At 48.5% G+C, this 16,390-nt stretch overlaps 1 protein-coding gene and 1 long non-coding RNA gene across 9 annotated transcripts in view; both read right to left on the bottom strand.

Moving 5' to 3' along the window:
- Positions 1 to 3,807, bottom strand: part of SHOC2 (SHOC2 leucine rich repeat scaffold protein) — a 71,892-nt gene extending 68,085 nt beyond the window's left edge. The window contains exons 1-2 of one of the 8 annotated variants that reach the window (XM_049810231.1): positions 2,940 to 3,200; positions 2,626 to 2,836 (exon numbers count right to left, since the gene is read on the bottom strand). The gene's annotated coding sequence lies outside the window, so the exon portion shown is untranslated. The other 7 variants (XM_049810233.1, XM_049810232.1, XM_049810235.1 and 4 more) reach the window with 7 other exon arrangements.
- A 3,411-nt stretch (positions 3,808 to 7,218) lies between these two features.
- Positions 7,219 to 15,894, bottom strand: LOC126042702 (uncharacterized). The gene is made up of 3 exons (XR_007507270.1): positions 15,012 to 15,894; positions 14,784 to 14,936; positions 7,219 to 13,072 (listed from the first exon to the last, which is right to left on the bottom strand). It is a non-coding gene; the product is annotated as an uncharacterized LOC126042702 (long non-coding RNA).
- Between the last annotated feature and the right edge of the window lie 496 nt (positions 15,895 to 16,390).

Genomic DNA, 16,390 nt, shown 5'->3' with positions numbered 1-16,390 from the left:
TAGTTATTAAAATTCCCCTTTTATCCAGAGACCATTGTTTTGCTATCCTGAAAATGCCTTTATTGAACCAAATTTGGTGTCAGAGAATGCCCAAATTTAATAGTACATTTCAAGCTCAAGCAGTGCAGCAAAAAACAAGCAAATTAAGGTCAATGGCTAGTACCGCAAACATTACCTGCTTATTATACAACCTGTTACATTTTATCCCGGTACATTTTGTAACATAGCGAGACTACTGTATCAAACAGACTAGACTATATCAGCCGGTACTATTTTAATGTAAACAAGGGGGTTTTTTTTATCTGTACAATCTAGTTACAACTGGCTGCTTAATCTTCCCTACTGTGTCCTCCCCAGCCCTCTCACGCACACACACACACACACCCAAACCCACCAGAAAGAGACAGAAATATCTCCTCTGAGATGCAGTTGCATGCAGTAAAAATAAATAGAAGGTATCACAACGACAGAAAGGAAAGCAACGCTCGCTTCAATTAAAAGAGCATCCACAAAGCTGCCGCACAAAAAAAAAATAAAAAATTAAAAGCAACGAGCCTCGAAGCATTTTGGGTGGGAAATGCCACTAGCCAAGCGGTGCGAGAGGGCACGGCAGGCTGGACACGGGCACACGTTACCAGCTGCGGGCTGGGAGCGACCCTGCAGCCGGGCAAGGCACAGAGCCAGCCGAAACCCACCTGCTGAGGAGGGCAGGGGCGAGGTGGGCATCAGGGGTGAGACATACCGGGGGGGCTGCAACGGGCGAGGGGAAGGGGCGAGCGCTGCCTTCCCCTCCCTCTACGCACACAAGTTTTCGTCTTTCTTCAGACACGAAGGAAAACCTGCTGCTGGAGAGAAACGGCTCCTTCTTAGCGCCCACCCAAATCCTCCACAACAGTATTTTGGAACATCTGAGATCTCTTAATGCAGTTTTATTTCCTTATCATCATATTAAACCTTCCCGAAAAAGAGCTGGGTTATTCGCAGGGCTTCCTCAGCCTTGCCAAGAAGGCATCACAAAATGCGATCCTTCTCATTCACCACAAGCAGAAGATACTTTTACTGCCTTAATTCAATTAACATGCATGAGCACCAGGCACACACGCAAGCACATACATCCACCTATTTCATGGGTGCCGTATACAGGTCAGCAGCAGCCGGCTCGCACGGTGACAAGCCAGGACCGCCACACACACACACCGCTTCAGCAGAAACATTCTTTTCTAGAAAGCCACAGCCAAGTAACAATCAGTCCAAGGGTTTCCTAAAAGGCACACGCACAGAGATCTTCTGAGCAATTAATTTCTGTACATAGGCTAAGAGTGCAGAAAGACAGCTGGAGAAAATACTCATCGTCTGAAGGAATCCCTTCAATCACACAAAATTCCTGGAGGAGAATACACCCGTCAGTGCGATTTAAGTGTCAACATAACAAAGGAACGCCCCTCCCAGCACCTCCTGCCTTACAGATATGTCACGCTGGAAAGGAAAAACTAGACCGGGGAACGGCAGCTATTCACGATCAGCACTGTTTATCGACCCTACCCTTGCCATCACCCCTAAGAAAAAATGTTGGGGATTGTTTAACATTTCTAGAAAGAGCAGAACAGAGGGACGTGGCAGAAGACAGCATCCTCTTTGAGGATTCCTACGGTATTCCTCAAAGGAAGGCTGTGGACACAAGGAGAGCTTTGTCTGGCATCATCTTTCTGTATTACAAGATTACATATAAAATTAGTTTTGCCTGATGTACATGTTTTGCCTTGCCACACGTACAGAAATCCTGACGGCTGACAAACATTAGTCTAAATTAAAAGGAATCCAGCTTCAAATTAGTAAAATAATCTCCCGTTTTACTCATCCAGAGCAAAGAATAATTACACAGAAAACCAAAACAGTCAAACCCAAATCATTCGACGGGAATTAAGAGGATAAGGGTGTTACTAAAATTAAAATGTATGCACAACAGCATAATAACAAATTCCTAGGATACAGTAAATCTTTCCCAAAACTAGGCTAGGATTATATCAAGATCACCATACAACATATGCCTGAAATATGGCTGTAAAAAAGTGTGACTTAATTTGACCACCACCTACTTTAAGCCCTTGATTGTATAAATAGAAGCATCCAATAATGACTAGTGACTAAAAAAACCACAGTTTAGAAGGTAAAAAGAAGAAACAGTAAGCAGAAAGCCAAACATGCGAACAAGAAACAGTAGCAAATCAAGACCCTGAAGGCAATTACTGAACCCATCCTGATTTCTATTTTGATAGTCCCAAAAAATCCTGACCAAGTACCGCAGCAATGACAATACACACAATTACAACTCCCTGGTCATGAATATTCTGCCTCGAAAGCATCTGCACATGTGCAGAACGGAATAAACCGTACGCTTCCATAGTCCCATCTCAAACACACGAGTTAAAAACTACCGGTACTAATTTCAGCACTTTGTAATTGTTTTCTCACACGTTACGACTTTTTATGCCGCCTCCGTACTTGCTCCCGAATAAGCTGGTAGAGTCAAGCAGCAACACAGTTTCACTACAGTTGTGCGGTGAATTTCTGTATAGCTCACGCCCAGTCGCAATTTTCGTCAACACACATGGCCGTTCACCTTACCTAAGGTTACTACAGCTTTTTAACGCGCTTCCTAGAGAAAGATCCGTGCAACTCGGCGCAAACACCTTCTACAGGCACAAGCACACGCGGGAAGCTGTCACACCGCTTTCTCTGCGACGCCTCCCCGTTTTAAACGCCGGGAAAGTCACCTGGCTGGGCAGGAAGGCGACGACTTTCGAAAGGAGATTCTGCCTCTCCGGCTGCATCAGAACTGCCACAATAAAAGCATCGGGTGAAACAGGAAAAGAGCCTCACGCCTATACGAGAGGGTGGGGGACAGCACTCCCGCACGCAGAGGCAGAGGTAATCATTACCCGGGACGCCGCTAATCATTACCCCGAGCCTCAGTGCCACTACACACACGCGAAGCCTCTTGCACCTCTCTCTGCCGGCCCCCGGTACCGGCAGCCCTCCGGAGGGGAGGAGGAGAGGCGAGGCCGTGAAACGGAGCTTCCTCCTTTCTTTTTTTGGTGGTGCTGTTGTCGTCGTTGTCGTCGCGGCGGTGCCCGCTCGATGCCGTCGCCCGGCAGCCCGGGAGGAGCGGGGCAGCCCCCCCCCCCCCCGCCGCCGCCGAGCCACGGCGGGGCGATGGGCCGCCCCCGCCCCGCCGCACGCAGCCAGCGGCCGGCCCCCGGCCCGCCCCACCTGCCCCGGGCCCCGCGGCTGCCGGGCGGGGCTGCACCCCGCCGGGGCAGGCAGGCACACGCACTCGCCGGGTGCCGGTGCTCGGAGACCGGGCGGGCTGTCCCGCCGCCGACCGACCCCCGCCCCCCACACACCACACACACACACTCCCGGCCGCGCCCCCCGCGCGGTTACCTGCCGCCCAGGCCCTCCCCGCCTTTGTGCCCGCGGCCTCCCGCCCCCCGCCGCCGCCACCGCCCCCGGCCGCCGCCAGGCCCACCCCGCCCGCTGTCAGCCGCCGCCTCGGCGCACCCCGCCGCCCCCGGCGGCGGCCAGCCCCGCCGCGGCCCCCGGCCCGGCCGCCCCGTACCGTGCGGCTCCGCCATCCTCCCGAAGGCGCGCTCGGCACCCCCCCCCCCTCCCCGCCCGCCCCTGCCGGCCACCGTCTCTGCGCACCGAGCCGTCACGGGACTCCCCGCCCACAGACCTCCCGCGGCACCACGGGGGCGGGCCCCGCCGAGGCGCGGGGCGGCCGACCGCTTCCAGGTTACGGCGCCGCCGCCATCTTGGCGGCGGGCGGAAGTGGCCCGGTTGCCCCTGGCGACGGCGCAGGCGGCGGGGCGGGGCCGGGCCGGGCCGGAGCGAGGCGTCCTCAGGCAGGGCTTCCCCGCTGCCGCTGCCGCTTGCCTCGGGGTCCCCTGAGCCCCGCGGGGCCTGGCCGCGGCCCGGGCCGCCCCGCCGCCGCCCCTCAGCGCCCACCGCTGCCGCGGCGGGGCAGCGTGAGCAGGTAACCAGCCCGGCGCCGCCGCCCCCCTGGCCTCACGTCCCGGTGAAACTTTCCGTCGTGTCACCGCCGCCACACCGGGCAGAAACTTGGGTTGAGATGTCCCTGAGGGAGGAGGACAGCCCATAGCTCCGTCGGTTGCTGGCTGCAGCTCGTTGAAGTACCTCAAGAGCAGGAACTACCTTCCCGCCCGTCCAACTCTTCAACTGGGGAGTTTGCCCCCCAGGACAGACAGGGTCAGAAATTCGCGTGTAACGAGCCCATACGAAGTCGCTCTTCTCAGTCCTGTGCGTGCGTCGCACAGCTCTTGCTGCAGGTCACCTTTAGCTACCGAGACATTACGGAAGAGATGGACCGGGCGGCTGCGACATTCCCGTGTTTCTGTTTCCTACAAAATCGGGACCGACCCCGGTTGGCACCTACTATAACCTCGCACCAATGTGCCGACTGTTCTTTCTGTAGGAGATACCGCAAGCAAAGCGTGACCAAGCTGCCCTTGCAAGGCATATGTGGGAGCTGCAAGAAATGGCGGTAGCCATTCAGAAGGTGGCAACCATGCCTCTGCGTAGACAAATACGCTCAAGTGTGACAGAGCATCTGCCATCAGTCGTCATTTGATTTTGGATGGGATTTAAAAGCTAGTTCTTTGACGACCCATCATAACAAACCTTTTGGTATTTTGCTGAGAAAGGTTTAGCTTTTTAATGCTAAATTCTCAGGCAGTTGCAGTCAGCGCCCCTCAAGCCTAGAGGGTTTCTGCACTGCAGTAGTAGCTCAACTTTCTAATTTCTAAAACACATTAAAGCTAGTGGGAGTCTAATAATTGATCTCAGTACTTGCTGGTCTGGACTGGTCCCGCTGGCTCACGTTCAAAAGGAACGTCAGCCACCTCAGCAGAATCAAAACCATGAGTAAATCTGGGAGCCATTTCCTACATCAGATAGTCAGATCTAAGCATCTGCACTATTCCCATCAGTTTTTTACAAGTTTTGGCAGCCATCGAGGCTAGTTTCAGTGAAACAAGGCTATTCGTATTTGATTATCTGGGTTCTGCCACTTTCCTTTGTGTGATTCTTTGGCAGACCAGACAGTTCAATGTGGTAACACGCTTTACTAATAAATGCTGGACAGCATTAAAAGCAGAACTGCCTTTTCGGCATAATGGGTCACAGGGCAGAAACCAGGTGTAATTTCCTAGTGACAGTATTTCTTACAATGACTGGATGTTTATTTGTTGTTATTACTCAGTAAAACGTTCAGTGCGGACAGTGCCCCGATCCCCTACAAGACATGGAAATACATGCTTTGCCCTGAAAAGCTTGGAGTCTGAAAGAATTCTTTCTTCTGTAGCTCATTTGAACACAGACAGATTTCTATATACAACTACATCTTCTGTGTTAAAGACCACAGCGTGTATTCACCACATATAGGGAGGATCTGAACGTTTTGTTGACCATGTACTGTACCTTTACATCTCTCAGGCTCTTTGTGTGCAAAGTGCCACTCACTGCCCAGTTGCTTTAACACCGAAGAAGTATGTACAAAGGATACATGCTACACGTACTCTGGTTCTGTTACTTCTGTTTCTACTCACTTCACTTTCAAAAATATAACTTGAAATCTAAGAAAATGTTACTTTATACTCAAAAAAAAGTGTTTTGCTCTTTTCATGATGAAACATAAAACTGAAAAGCGGATGTAAAGCAGAGCAGGAGCGTTGTCACTAGACAAGGAATCAGCCAAGAAATTTACACTGGTAACTCCACCCTTTTGCTGCAATTCCTTAAATATGTCTTATGAGATGAGACTGATACTATGGTAATACTTGTGCCAACAATTAGAACTAACAGACGTTTTGCAAAGGCAGAATTCACACACACAAGATTTGTTTTTAATCTGCACAGAGTAGTTAATTGTATATCCTCCTACTGGATGCTGGAAAGCTCAGCTCCAACCTACTCCCAGCCTCCATCAGCACTGTTTGTCCCCAAATCTTCATCGACACAGACTGGCCCAGTGTAGAAGGTAAGTATAAGAGTCACAGTCCTTAGAAGTATTAGTTAAGGGCCTCTCAGGATCAGGAGACAGGCCCATATTTTGAACCTTGTGGTTTTGTGGCTGCCTACCTCTCCTTAAGATAGATCCACAGACAGTAAGTCAGAGGTTCCTCAGTCTCCATTGCCCCAGAAAATGCAGAGACCTGTGCGAGGATCTTGAATTACTGCCATTCACACTGAAATGAACATGAGGGGAAATACAACTAATGAGCATTTCACAGCCTACATGTGTACAGGTTCTGAATTAAGGTTTCACTGGCAATTTCGTTTGGACATTGCCTAACTTTTAAACACTTGGCTTTGCAACCTTCATAATGTTCCTTTAACACCTGTAGCATTTCCTGTGTTCCTGAAAAGGACAACTGTCAGCGCAGGATCACACTGCATCACAGCACGTCCATGGGTCATCAGCCATGTTGGTACCTTTGTATGTCCAACACAGACCTCTGCCCCTTTTACTCAAAGAGAAACACAGCAACAGCAGACTGTTATCCTCCATCTAGACCAGCAGCAGAGGGGGATGAGTGTTGGAATTTGGATTATTCAGTCGATTCATAAGACCATTCCTAAGGCTATTTGGTATTTACACAGTTGTTTCAAGCATGTTTCTACAAAGCAGCGTGATTTATTAGGAGCTAGCTCTTACACAATGAACTAAAATAAAGCAATTAATTAGTTAAGCTTGCTCAAGCTGACCACAAGATCAATCTAGCAACTTCAGAATCATCTTTGACTGAATTCAGATACCTCTGATATAATAGCCCCACTTGCCTTTTCTTAATTTAGTGGCTGCCAGACTAATGAATTGACCCTTTCTCTCTTGGTCATGTGGCCTTTTCACTACCTCCTCCCAACTGCAAAATTCTTGTCATCTAACTACAAGAAAGCCCGCTCTCCTCCCCCAGGCAGGCAGCTGCCGCCGCCTCGTCCAAGGACACTCAATTCTAGTCGTTTCTGTACTGCGGGCTGGGGCAGACAGCACAAGAGGCAAATTCTTTGCTGGCGGAGCCAGCGTGAAGGCCAACATTGGGGAAGCTCTGTTCCACTTCCAGCTCTGGAAGTCAGGATGTCCCAGCGAGGACAGCCCATTGCGCCCTTTTCCACCCACATACCCCTCTGCTCTGCTCTGCCCTGTGTGGGGCTGCCACCCACGGCTCTCCCCTGGTACTCCATTCCCTTCCCCTGTGCCTGTGCCTGACCTCCACTTTCAAACCTCCATCACCTGTTCCTTCCCCAGGCTGTCTCTCCTTTCTTAACCTCCAACAGGGCCTCCAACTTTAGTTCCCCACGCCAGGTCCTAGTTCAGTCTCTTGTTCTTCATCTCACTGCCTAGCCCCCTGACTTTCTTCCTTCTTGTCTCCTTTTACTGGCAAACTGAATTCTTCTGTGTCTTCTGTGCCTCCCTTGCTGCCCGTTCCTTGCCAGCCAGTCTCAGCACGAAACTCTAATTCCCAGTTTCAGTTTCTTTGTGAATCTCAATCTCCCTCTATCACATCTCAAACCTTCAAATTCCCAGACCTAGGTTTTATCTTCCTCTCATCTACACCTCAATCTACCCAGACCTTCCTGCCCTATCCTATTCCTTTCCCTTCTCTTGAATCATTGGTTTACCAGAAGTTTGGCATCAGTCTCTTAGCCAAAGGTTGCAATGGGTTTAAGTCGTTCTGGGGGAGAGAAGCATGCTTTGAAAGCTGATGGCATGACAAAAGCCCATTTCACTTTGTGAGCATCATACCGATCATCAAAATAGTGTGTGCCTTTGTCATTGCTTTTCTACCCTTCCCTTGAATGTCACCTTGGCTCCACTGCCTTTATTATGAGTATACAACAACTGGGAAGGCTGGAATACGTGGCACAACTCAGGAGCTGAAGGGGAGAGAGGAAGGGTGCTAGGCACAGAAACCATACCTGGAGGATGCACATAGACATTCAGAGCCCTTGTCAATGTCTAGAAGCTAATACTCCAGCGGGGTGGCTGACAACAAAATCCATCACACTGAAAACAGAGACTGCCCAACCACAGCAAAAGCTTCTGCTTGGTGCGAGATGTTGTTGCAATACAAAGGATGCAAAGAAGGGGAAACTCAAAATGTGGTTCTCTGTTGAAGGACTACAGTACAGTAAAATGTTGCTATTTTTATCGTCTGTTCCTTTAATGTGTTCAGAGTCAGGTCTGCTTACTTGAGTGACAAGACATTATTTTTGTTTTTTCTTCCAGTTGGTTCTACAAAGCAAATGTATGATAAAAGGACAGAGTTTGATTAAGGTACCTATGTTCTCAAAACCAAGCAGCATGATTTAGGGTTGTAAAGCTGTCAGGTAAAAAACAATTCTGGTCCTGCCAGCTTCAACTTTCAACTCATTAGCCACCTATCTATGTCTGTCAGGCTGTTAGCAATTTTTTAAACAGACTTCCTAGGTCTTACAGGAGCTCTTTCAGGTGGAGAGACAGGACGTATCGATGCTGAGACAGCACATCCAGAATGCCATGCATAAAATGATTTTCTCTTATTTACTTGTATGCACACGAACTTTTTGAAGTATGCACTGTGTCCTAACTGCCCCAGGGCCAGCAGTTCTTCAGTTTATTTAGTGCAAGGGAAAACTGCAAATCCAGCAGGCTATCAAGCAAGCTGATCTCCAATTATACAAACGGAGAGTCAACCAGTTCAAACAATTTATGTTTCAAAGTCAACACTACAAACAACAGAAACAAGCAAGAGCTTTTTCATTCACAACAGACAATAAACTGTATTTTTTTTTAGTGTAGATATTCTAGACAGGATAGTATCAGCTGTTAGAAACTCCTACTTTTCTCTGCATTGAAAGACAGGGCAAATTAAAGGCTTCAGTTGTCTGTACTTTGAAAGGGGAGAAAGGCTGGAATGAAAAACTCAGTTAAACTGAAACAGATGCTGATTATTCCAGCTCCAGTCAGGCCATCCCTAAAGAAACTAACCTTTCTTGACTTCATTTAATTATTCTGGTACTTGCAAATCCATTTCTGACATCCCAGGGTAACTCAAAAGGACAAAGCAGGATCCAACAGGACATTCTGTGCTCTGGTGGACAAGCTTCTCTTAGCCTGGGTCTGCAGCACCTGAATTTCAGTAGGCAGTGTGCCTGCAAGGGACTAACCATGTCCAGACTACCGTAACTCCCCCAGCTAAGGGGCAAGAGGGGAAGGGTATTCACAAAAGCTAGTTTAGATCTACAGAGGTTAAGCTTCCTCTGTAGTCAGTAAGATAAGCCTGTGCTTAGGCACTCTGAATCATATTCTGAAGAAATCACTTTTTCCATTGACCTCATGCAGACCCTGGGGAGTTGAGCTTTCCAAGGGAAAAGCCACTTCCTCCCCAGGAAAGTGCATTCAAGCCTAAGTGGCTGTGGGTTCACCAGCTTTTTACACGCCGCACATTGCTGTTGGACTCTGATGCTGTGTGAGCACTGTAGATCTGCATGCCTGCAGGTGGTACAAGACATCTCCTGCCATTGTACCTGTTTCACTTGGCTCTCATGTCAGCCTTCTAAAACTGGCTGGCACCAATAATCTGGTATGGTGTGGCTCAGATTTCATTTACACTGCATGTTGTTTCATGCCTTCAAAGGTCCGTGAAGATTAGTACCAGGCTGACTGGTATGGCACGGTATGTAGGAATGCAAGTGTAGCCCAAGTTTTTCTCTGCTGAACTTCATAAAAGGGCATATTCTGCCCCTGTTCCGCATAAAAGAGGGAGCAGGCTTCCACTTCCCCATTGTCTTCTCTGATCTTCCAGTCCTCAACAGCTACAACAGGGTAGCAGTATAGCCTGTCCTTCAAAGAGAGAGCCTGAAGAAAACCAGTTCTGCACTGTCACAATTTTTAGCTGATAAAGGTGCAAAGCCGAAGGAAGAAGTCTCCCACAGTAGCCAAGAAAGGGGAAAGGTCTCTGGGAGTGGTGGCCCCAGGAAGGCAGAACAATTTTATTATGCGTTTTTTTAAGATTACTGTAAACAACTCAACTGTGTCCTAAAAGTGACTGGGAGTGGCAGCATATCCATGCTGAGCTGTGTAAAAAAGCCAGCTGCCCCATGCCCAGGCAAGTATCATTGCCAGCAGGTTAACCAAGGCTACAGGCAGAAGCAGTTTTACTCGGGATTACATCTTGTCACTGCTGCAAGCTCTGCTGTCTGAAATGTGGAAGAAGATGAAGATCAGCTGAGTAGGAGAGTCCCCAGGAAAACAAACAAACAAACAAGCAAGCCTCATTCACGTTCTCATAAAAAGAAAAAAAATTCTTTAAAAGTAATTTGGAAGGGGAAAATTGACTTGGAATAAAATATTTGCCTGCTAATCTTAATAGCTGCAGCTCTGCTATCTATTTTCTCTCCCTCTTCCAGACTGTCAGCAGGGATTGAGTGTTCTCCTGGAGCCAGGGATGGATTTCCTGAATGGTGACAAATAGCAGTAAAGCCTGAAGTCAATTCCACAGTGAAATCATTATATAAATTGCTCTTTCCTGCAGGAAAGAGATGGATGAAAAATAAAACAAATCAGAAAATAGTATGAAATGAGTGATCTTACAGTTCAGTCCTGGGAAGCAAAAAGAATAACCCCAACAATGATGCTGGCTCAGTCAGGGAGCCAGGAGTTATAAGGAGTACAACTGTAAAGGAAAATTTCAGTTAAGGATTTCTGAAAAAAACCCTGAAAACTAGATCCTTCAGGTGCAGAATGATCTTTCAGAAGGACATCATGAAACTCCTTCTGCCCAGAGCCATGGAAACTAGAGCAGAGTGAGTGTGCGCAACCCTAATATTTATTATTATTGTGGTAGCGCACAGGAGCCTTGATCTTGAGTGGGGGGTGCTGTACAAAAAGAGCGTTCCAATTCAGAGACTGAAAGCAAAATGTAAGACCAGAAAAATGACATGCATTTGTCACAGGCGCAGGGAGCATGAAGAAAGAAAAGCAGCCAGCGTGCTGCCAAGTTTTTTTATAGGCCATACGGACAAGGAGAGCGTTGGAAAGAGCTCTGAAAGATGTTTTTTTTCAACATTAATAGGGGTTGGTTGCAAGGCTTGGAGGAAGCGTAAGGATATTTGAAATGGTAACAAGTAGGCAGCGGAGCAGGTCATCACAAGCTGATCTCAAGAAAGAGATGACATCCCGGTAATACTCTGAAACAGATGAACAGGGATGGGCTAGGGAAAGACAGGTCTTGAAGAGGCAGGCATTTGACACACAAGAAAAGAGAGAGTTAGTAGACAGAAAAGAAAGAAGCGACACAGAGTGACGGGCTAAGAACAGTCCTGCATTGTGAGGACAAGGGCTTGGTTATTCAAGAGTTTTCTTTCCCCCTCTTGTTTCTCAGGGGGAGGAGCGGTGTTTCAAGGGAGAATAATACAATCATTTGACTGTGTGAAGAGATTTATGGTCTGACTTTACCATGTGTTAAAATATTGATTCTCTTTCTAACATATGCTTTACATATTGACATTATTTTTTCTATACAGAAGACTGACTTCTGCATACAAAAGCTGGGACTTCATAGTAGGATCCAGCGGTGCTGGGTAAATACAAAGTGACGTAAGCGAAGCACAAGTCTCAGATTTTTTCCACTCAATTAAATAAAGATAGCAAGAGAGACACTGCGCAGTGCGTGGCGGCGAGAAGCTGGAATAATTAAACAATAATATGACAGACGGTGCATTTACGGGCAATTACAGCATGCCTCTGCTGGCACTTTAAGGCACAAGGCCAAAGACTTAAGCGATTCAAACCACACAAGTAGAGCAGTAACCTCCTAGAAATGCCAGTTTAGAGCATCTGGCTTGGGAGCCCAGAATGGGATTTACACGTAGCAATAAGACAGGCAGTCAGGTCTCTCATTTACCGGACACTACTGCTAGAGATAGAGCAGGAAGAACAGCCCATCAAAATGCTGTTTCTGTGTCCCTTAGATAATACATTTCCAGGCACTTTTACATATGTAGCAGTGAAAGACAGATCTTCACACTGAATAAGGACGTCTCCTTCTTGCCTTGTGTGTACAGCTTAAGGATACCACTGCATCAAACGACAGATTTAAAATACGTGTATTCAGAAAGCTCAACTAAAAGAAATCATTCATCTGTCAACTCCCTTCCAAAAACAAGGACTGGGTTAAACATCAAGCTATCAAGCTGCAGGCTCTGAAGGCATTTGTGATTCCCTCAGGGAGTCACGCAAGGCTTTCTGTTCCTCGCTTGACCCCACCCAGTAAACCCAAACCACCTTCCTCCTCCTGTCTCTGAAGATGACGGGCTCTGTATCCCATGGTACCACTCAGCAGCTTAAGGGGACAATTGCATGAAATCTGCACGTGTATTTTTGAAAGCATTGGTATGCATTATTCAACATACGTCACAGTCATGCTGGTACACTACATTTCTGACCTCGTCAGCACATATAGAGGTGAAACGAGCTCTAGGTTTTTAGAAAGGAAGAACTAAAGAGGGAGAGATCTGCCTGGAAAGCAAACACAGATCAGATGTCATTAAAAAGCTTCTTAAACTGACAACAAAGTATTTACTTAGAACAGAAAATCACCTTCAAGATGGGTAATTCTCATGGAAGTGGCTTTAAACACCCCATGTCTGGAGCTACATGATTATACAAGGCTCTGAACCAGATTTTTGTTTTTAAAGTAAGGACTTGATTCCAGACTTTCTTGTCATATGGAAAAAATGGAAAACATGAACTTGAAAGGCTCAAAAAGCAGAATGAAAATAAAAACCATTTAAAATGTATAAAGACAAAACCCAAGCCTCATAAACAAATGGGACCAGCAGCATTGCTTCACCTAAATGCTTTTTGCTTCTACTTAGTAGGAGATGTTTCTCAAGACTTAAAATAAGTGTTGTTTTGTATCTGCAGGGCTTTCAGCGAGCGGCTGCCATGTTACGAAACTCTCTGGATTCCAGCAATGTACATCTCTACTGTTTGCTGCACTCAGAGTATCTGGGAAGAGGAGGAGGAAAACAAGCTTATCATTTATAAAATTATTGCTGGTTTTGTGGTTGTGAGGCTTTCTGCAGTGTACAAGAATAACTTGCTTGTGACATCAGTAAAGTAACGATAAGCAACCTAGAGCGCATTGTCCTCTCCGTGGATACCACTGTCACGCTTTGTCAAGTAACACTGGGTTTTATCTGAAGGTTAAGTCTCAGGACTTTAGGAAGCTGCATGCCACGGGGACACAACTTGAGACCTGGGCATCATTATGCTGTGCGCAAGGACGGTCTTGTTCTGACTTCTCCAGCTACGTGGAGTGGCACCAAGACAATGCACTGACTCAGCACGGTCCCACTGCAAGTGCACAATGCTTTTCCCAGACTGAAGGGTTTTGGCAAAGTATTTCAGCTTTCTAGCTATTTCTGGCAACTGGAAAGGCCCGTGAGAGAAATGAGTGTATATTCGAGCACATGTTGACCGGAGAGGCAGAAAATGGCAAAAAATGGGGTATAACTACACTTTCTTTAGCAGAAGAAAAGATTGGGTCTCTCATCTGTAATTGGAAAACTCACATTTTCTCTTGTTGTTCCTCTTCCAACAAAACAAGGGGAAGTAGGTCCTCTATGCCATGCTTTCGCCTCCTATCAACTATGGCTAACACCAGTCTAGTGAATAAATGCCAGCCTTACTCAAAGCTAAACCCATTCCTGTTTTTAAGGCACTTTGAAAAGTACTATATTAAACTGTAGACAATGGCCATGCCTCTCCTCTCTTTCATCCAGTCCTTCCAGTCCTGAAGGTGTTAACTGTGTTTTTTCCCAATGGAAAGAGGTGTCTTAAAAGCAGACTTACTAGAGACTGTCGAAAACAATCTCCACAATCATGCCTGCCCCAGTGCTATCAGCTTTCTAGATAGGCTGCCAAGTTGGCATTTGACTAGCTAAGAAAATGGATTTAGCACACGATGCCAGATTCCACTTCTCAGTCACTAAAATGCTCAAGTAACAAACTGAGTTGACCGTTGTTTCTTATCACCAAGCAAACAAACCCCGTTGGCAGGAAAACTGTGTTTGGGAAGTGATTCCCTACATGACTGAGATGGGCTCTGGTTACTGTAAATGCCAATTCTCACATAATGCTGGACTCCAGGTGGTCATCGGCACTGTGAAGGACACTGTCAAAAAACCTAGGCTACAATTTGATTTCAATGTCTTGCTTTCAGTTCATCTTCTGTTGCTCTGCAGGCCATATTCATTACCCCAGGAATAACTGTTGGTTTCACAGTGCAAGATTCTCAGTCATAACTGGCTTTTACATTCATTTTTAGCCATAGCCATCTTTAAGATGCTGGATCAGTTTTTAAAAACAAACAAACAACTACCAAATTACTGATCTGCAAATGGCACGTACTGTTTAAAATGCCCCGGTCTACAAATATCCACAGTCTTCCTAAGTCAGTCCCCAGTCCTTTCCCTTCCAATCAGTACAAAATACTAATTGGCACTCGGACTAGCACACCAGAGAAAAGAGATTTTCCCATTGAAATCAGTGGGAACACTTCTGTGCACTTCAAAGGGTAGAGAAGGATGTGCCAAGCAAGCACATCCATTTTCTAGCCTCATCAATGCCAATCTTCTGACCTGAAAGTGGAATATGTGAATCACACAACAAAACGAGCCCACTTCTGCGCTGCCCCAGACCAAGCCAGAAGCGTTACCTTCAGCTGATTCCACAAACGGCAGGAAGTAGGAGACCCGCCCTCAGCTTCTGCAGGTTCTCTGCTGGCCTCCAACCCGACAAGCAGGCAAGACTTCAAGTGAGGTGGAAGCAGGCTACCTGAGGGACCATCAGTTTCCTACTCTAGGTTGCCCTAGAGGAAAAAGGAAATAGTTCTGGAACAATGCAGACAAAGGCCTTAACTAACCATCAGAGAGGTGCCGCTTACTGGAAGTTGAAAGTTTTATCACGGGTCCCCCAGCAAACTGAAGCCTTGGATCCGGTAGCTCACATGTCCACAGTGGGGTGCCTGAGCTAGCAGAGGGAAGCACACGGTCAGCTGCATCAAGGCAAAATGGACAAGAATGATTAGCAAAAATAATTCTCTCCCTCATTTTATTCATCCACGGCCAGTCCCTGTGCAGTAGTATGAAGCGACAAGCTCTCAATCTCAGAACAATTAAAGGAATTGTCACTGCCAGCTGAGGCTAGGTTATAGCAGGATTACAAGCCTTAACTGTCAATCCCCAACCAAAGGCCAAGGCAGACAATTGTGCAGGGCACACAGGCAAGCTCATTAGCAAAATCTAAAATTACAGCACATCCCGGAATTGGGACGGCGCTGAGGTATCAAACAGACACGGGGACGGACAGTCGGGTGAATCTTCCTCCACCGACCCCAGGTCACACCACGGCTTTGCGGCGGGGGATTTCTGAGGGAAGCTGCCACCAGCGGCAAGCGATCCTCCAGAACGCGAACCTGTTGGGGTGCGGGGGGATCTCGGGTGCACTGGCTGATCAGGTTTAGCGACGTTTAAGCCCTCAGCGTTTAGAAAGACACCGGCTTTTACTACTGTTTACATTTTAAACAGTAGCGTGATTCACGTCGTGAATCCCGAGGCGCTGCCTGAAAATGAAAATCGGAGCGCGTACGCCCTGGCCAAACCCGTCTGTTAGACGGTGTCTGCTGAGGGAGCAGGGGGAGGGTATTAAAAAAAAAAAAAAAAAAAAATAAACACAGAAAAAAGCCCCGAAGCCGCAGCTTCGCGGCGAGGAGGAGCGCAGACCCGGCGGGGCGCGGGCAGGCAGGCAGCGGCACGCAGCGGGGCCGGGCAGGCCCGCGCGGGTTGAAGGCCGCCGCCCCGCCGAAGAAGCCCCGCCGCGGCGGGTGGCTGGGAGCGGCCGCGGGGGCCCGGCCCGGCCCGGCCGGGCTCTGCGCGCTCCCACCGGAGCGAGCCAGGCCGCGGCCGCCCCACCGAGCCCCCGGCCCCAGGGCAGCCGGGCTATCACGCCCTAGCGGCCCGGTCGCCCATGCAGGGCCCCGCGGCGGCTGGCGGTGAGCCGTCAGCCCGGCCCCGCTGCCGGGGCAGCCCCGGGGGAGCCGCTCCCGCCCCGCCCGGGGCGCAGCCGGGGGGCTGCCCCGACACAGCAAACTACAGTTCCCGGCGGACACCGCGCCGCGCAAAGGACTACGATTCCCACCATGCGTTGGGGCAGCAGGGGCACCGCCCAGATGGACTACAACTCCCAGCATGCACCGGGGTGCCGGAGCCGGCCTGAAGGCCGGGCGTGCGCGGCGAGGCGCCGCGCGGCGCGGGCAGGGAACTG

Source organism: Accipiter gentilis, chromosome 9 (assembly GCF_929443795.1).
Source record: "Accipiter gentilis chromosome 9, bAccGen1.1, whole genome shotgun sequence".
Classification (NCBI taxonomy): Eukaryota; Metazoa; Chordata; class Aves; order Accipitriformes; family Accipitridae; genus Astur; species Astur gentilis.
The sequence above is the reverse complement of the archived record's forward strand: the minus strand, read 5'-3'. Positions and strand labels throughout refer to the sequence as shown.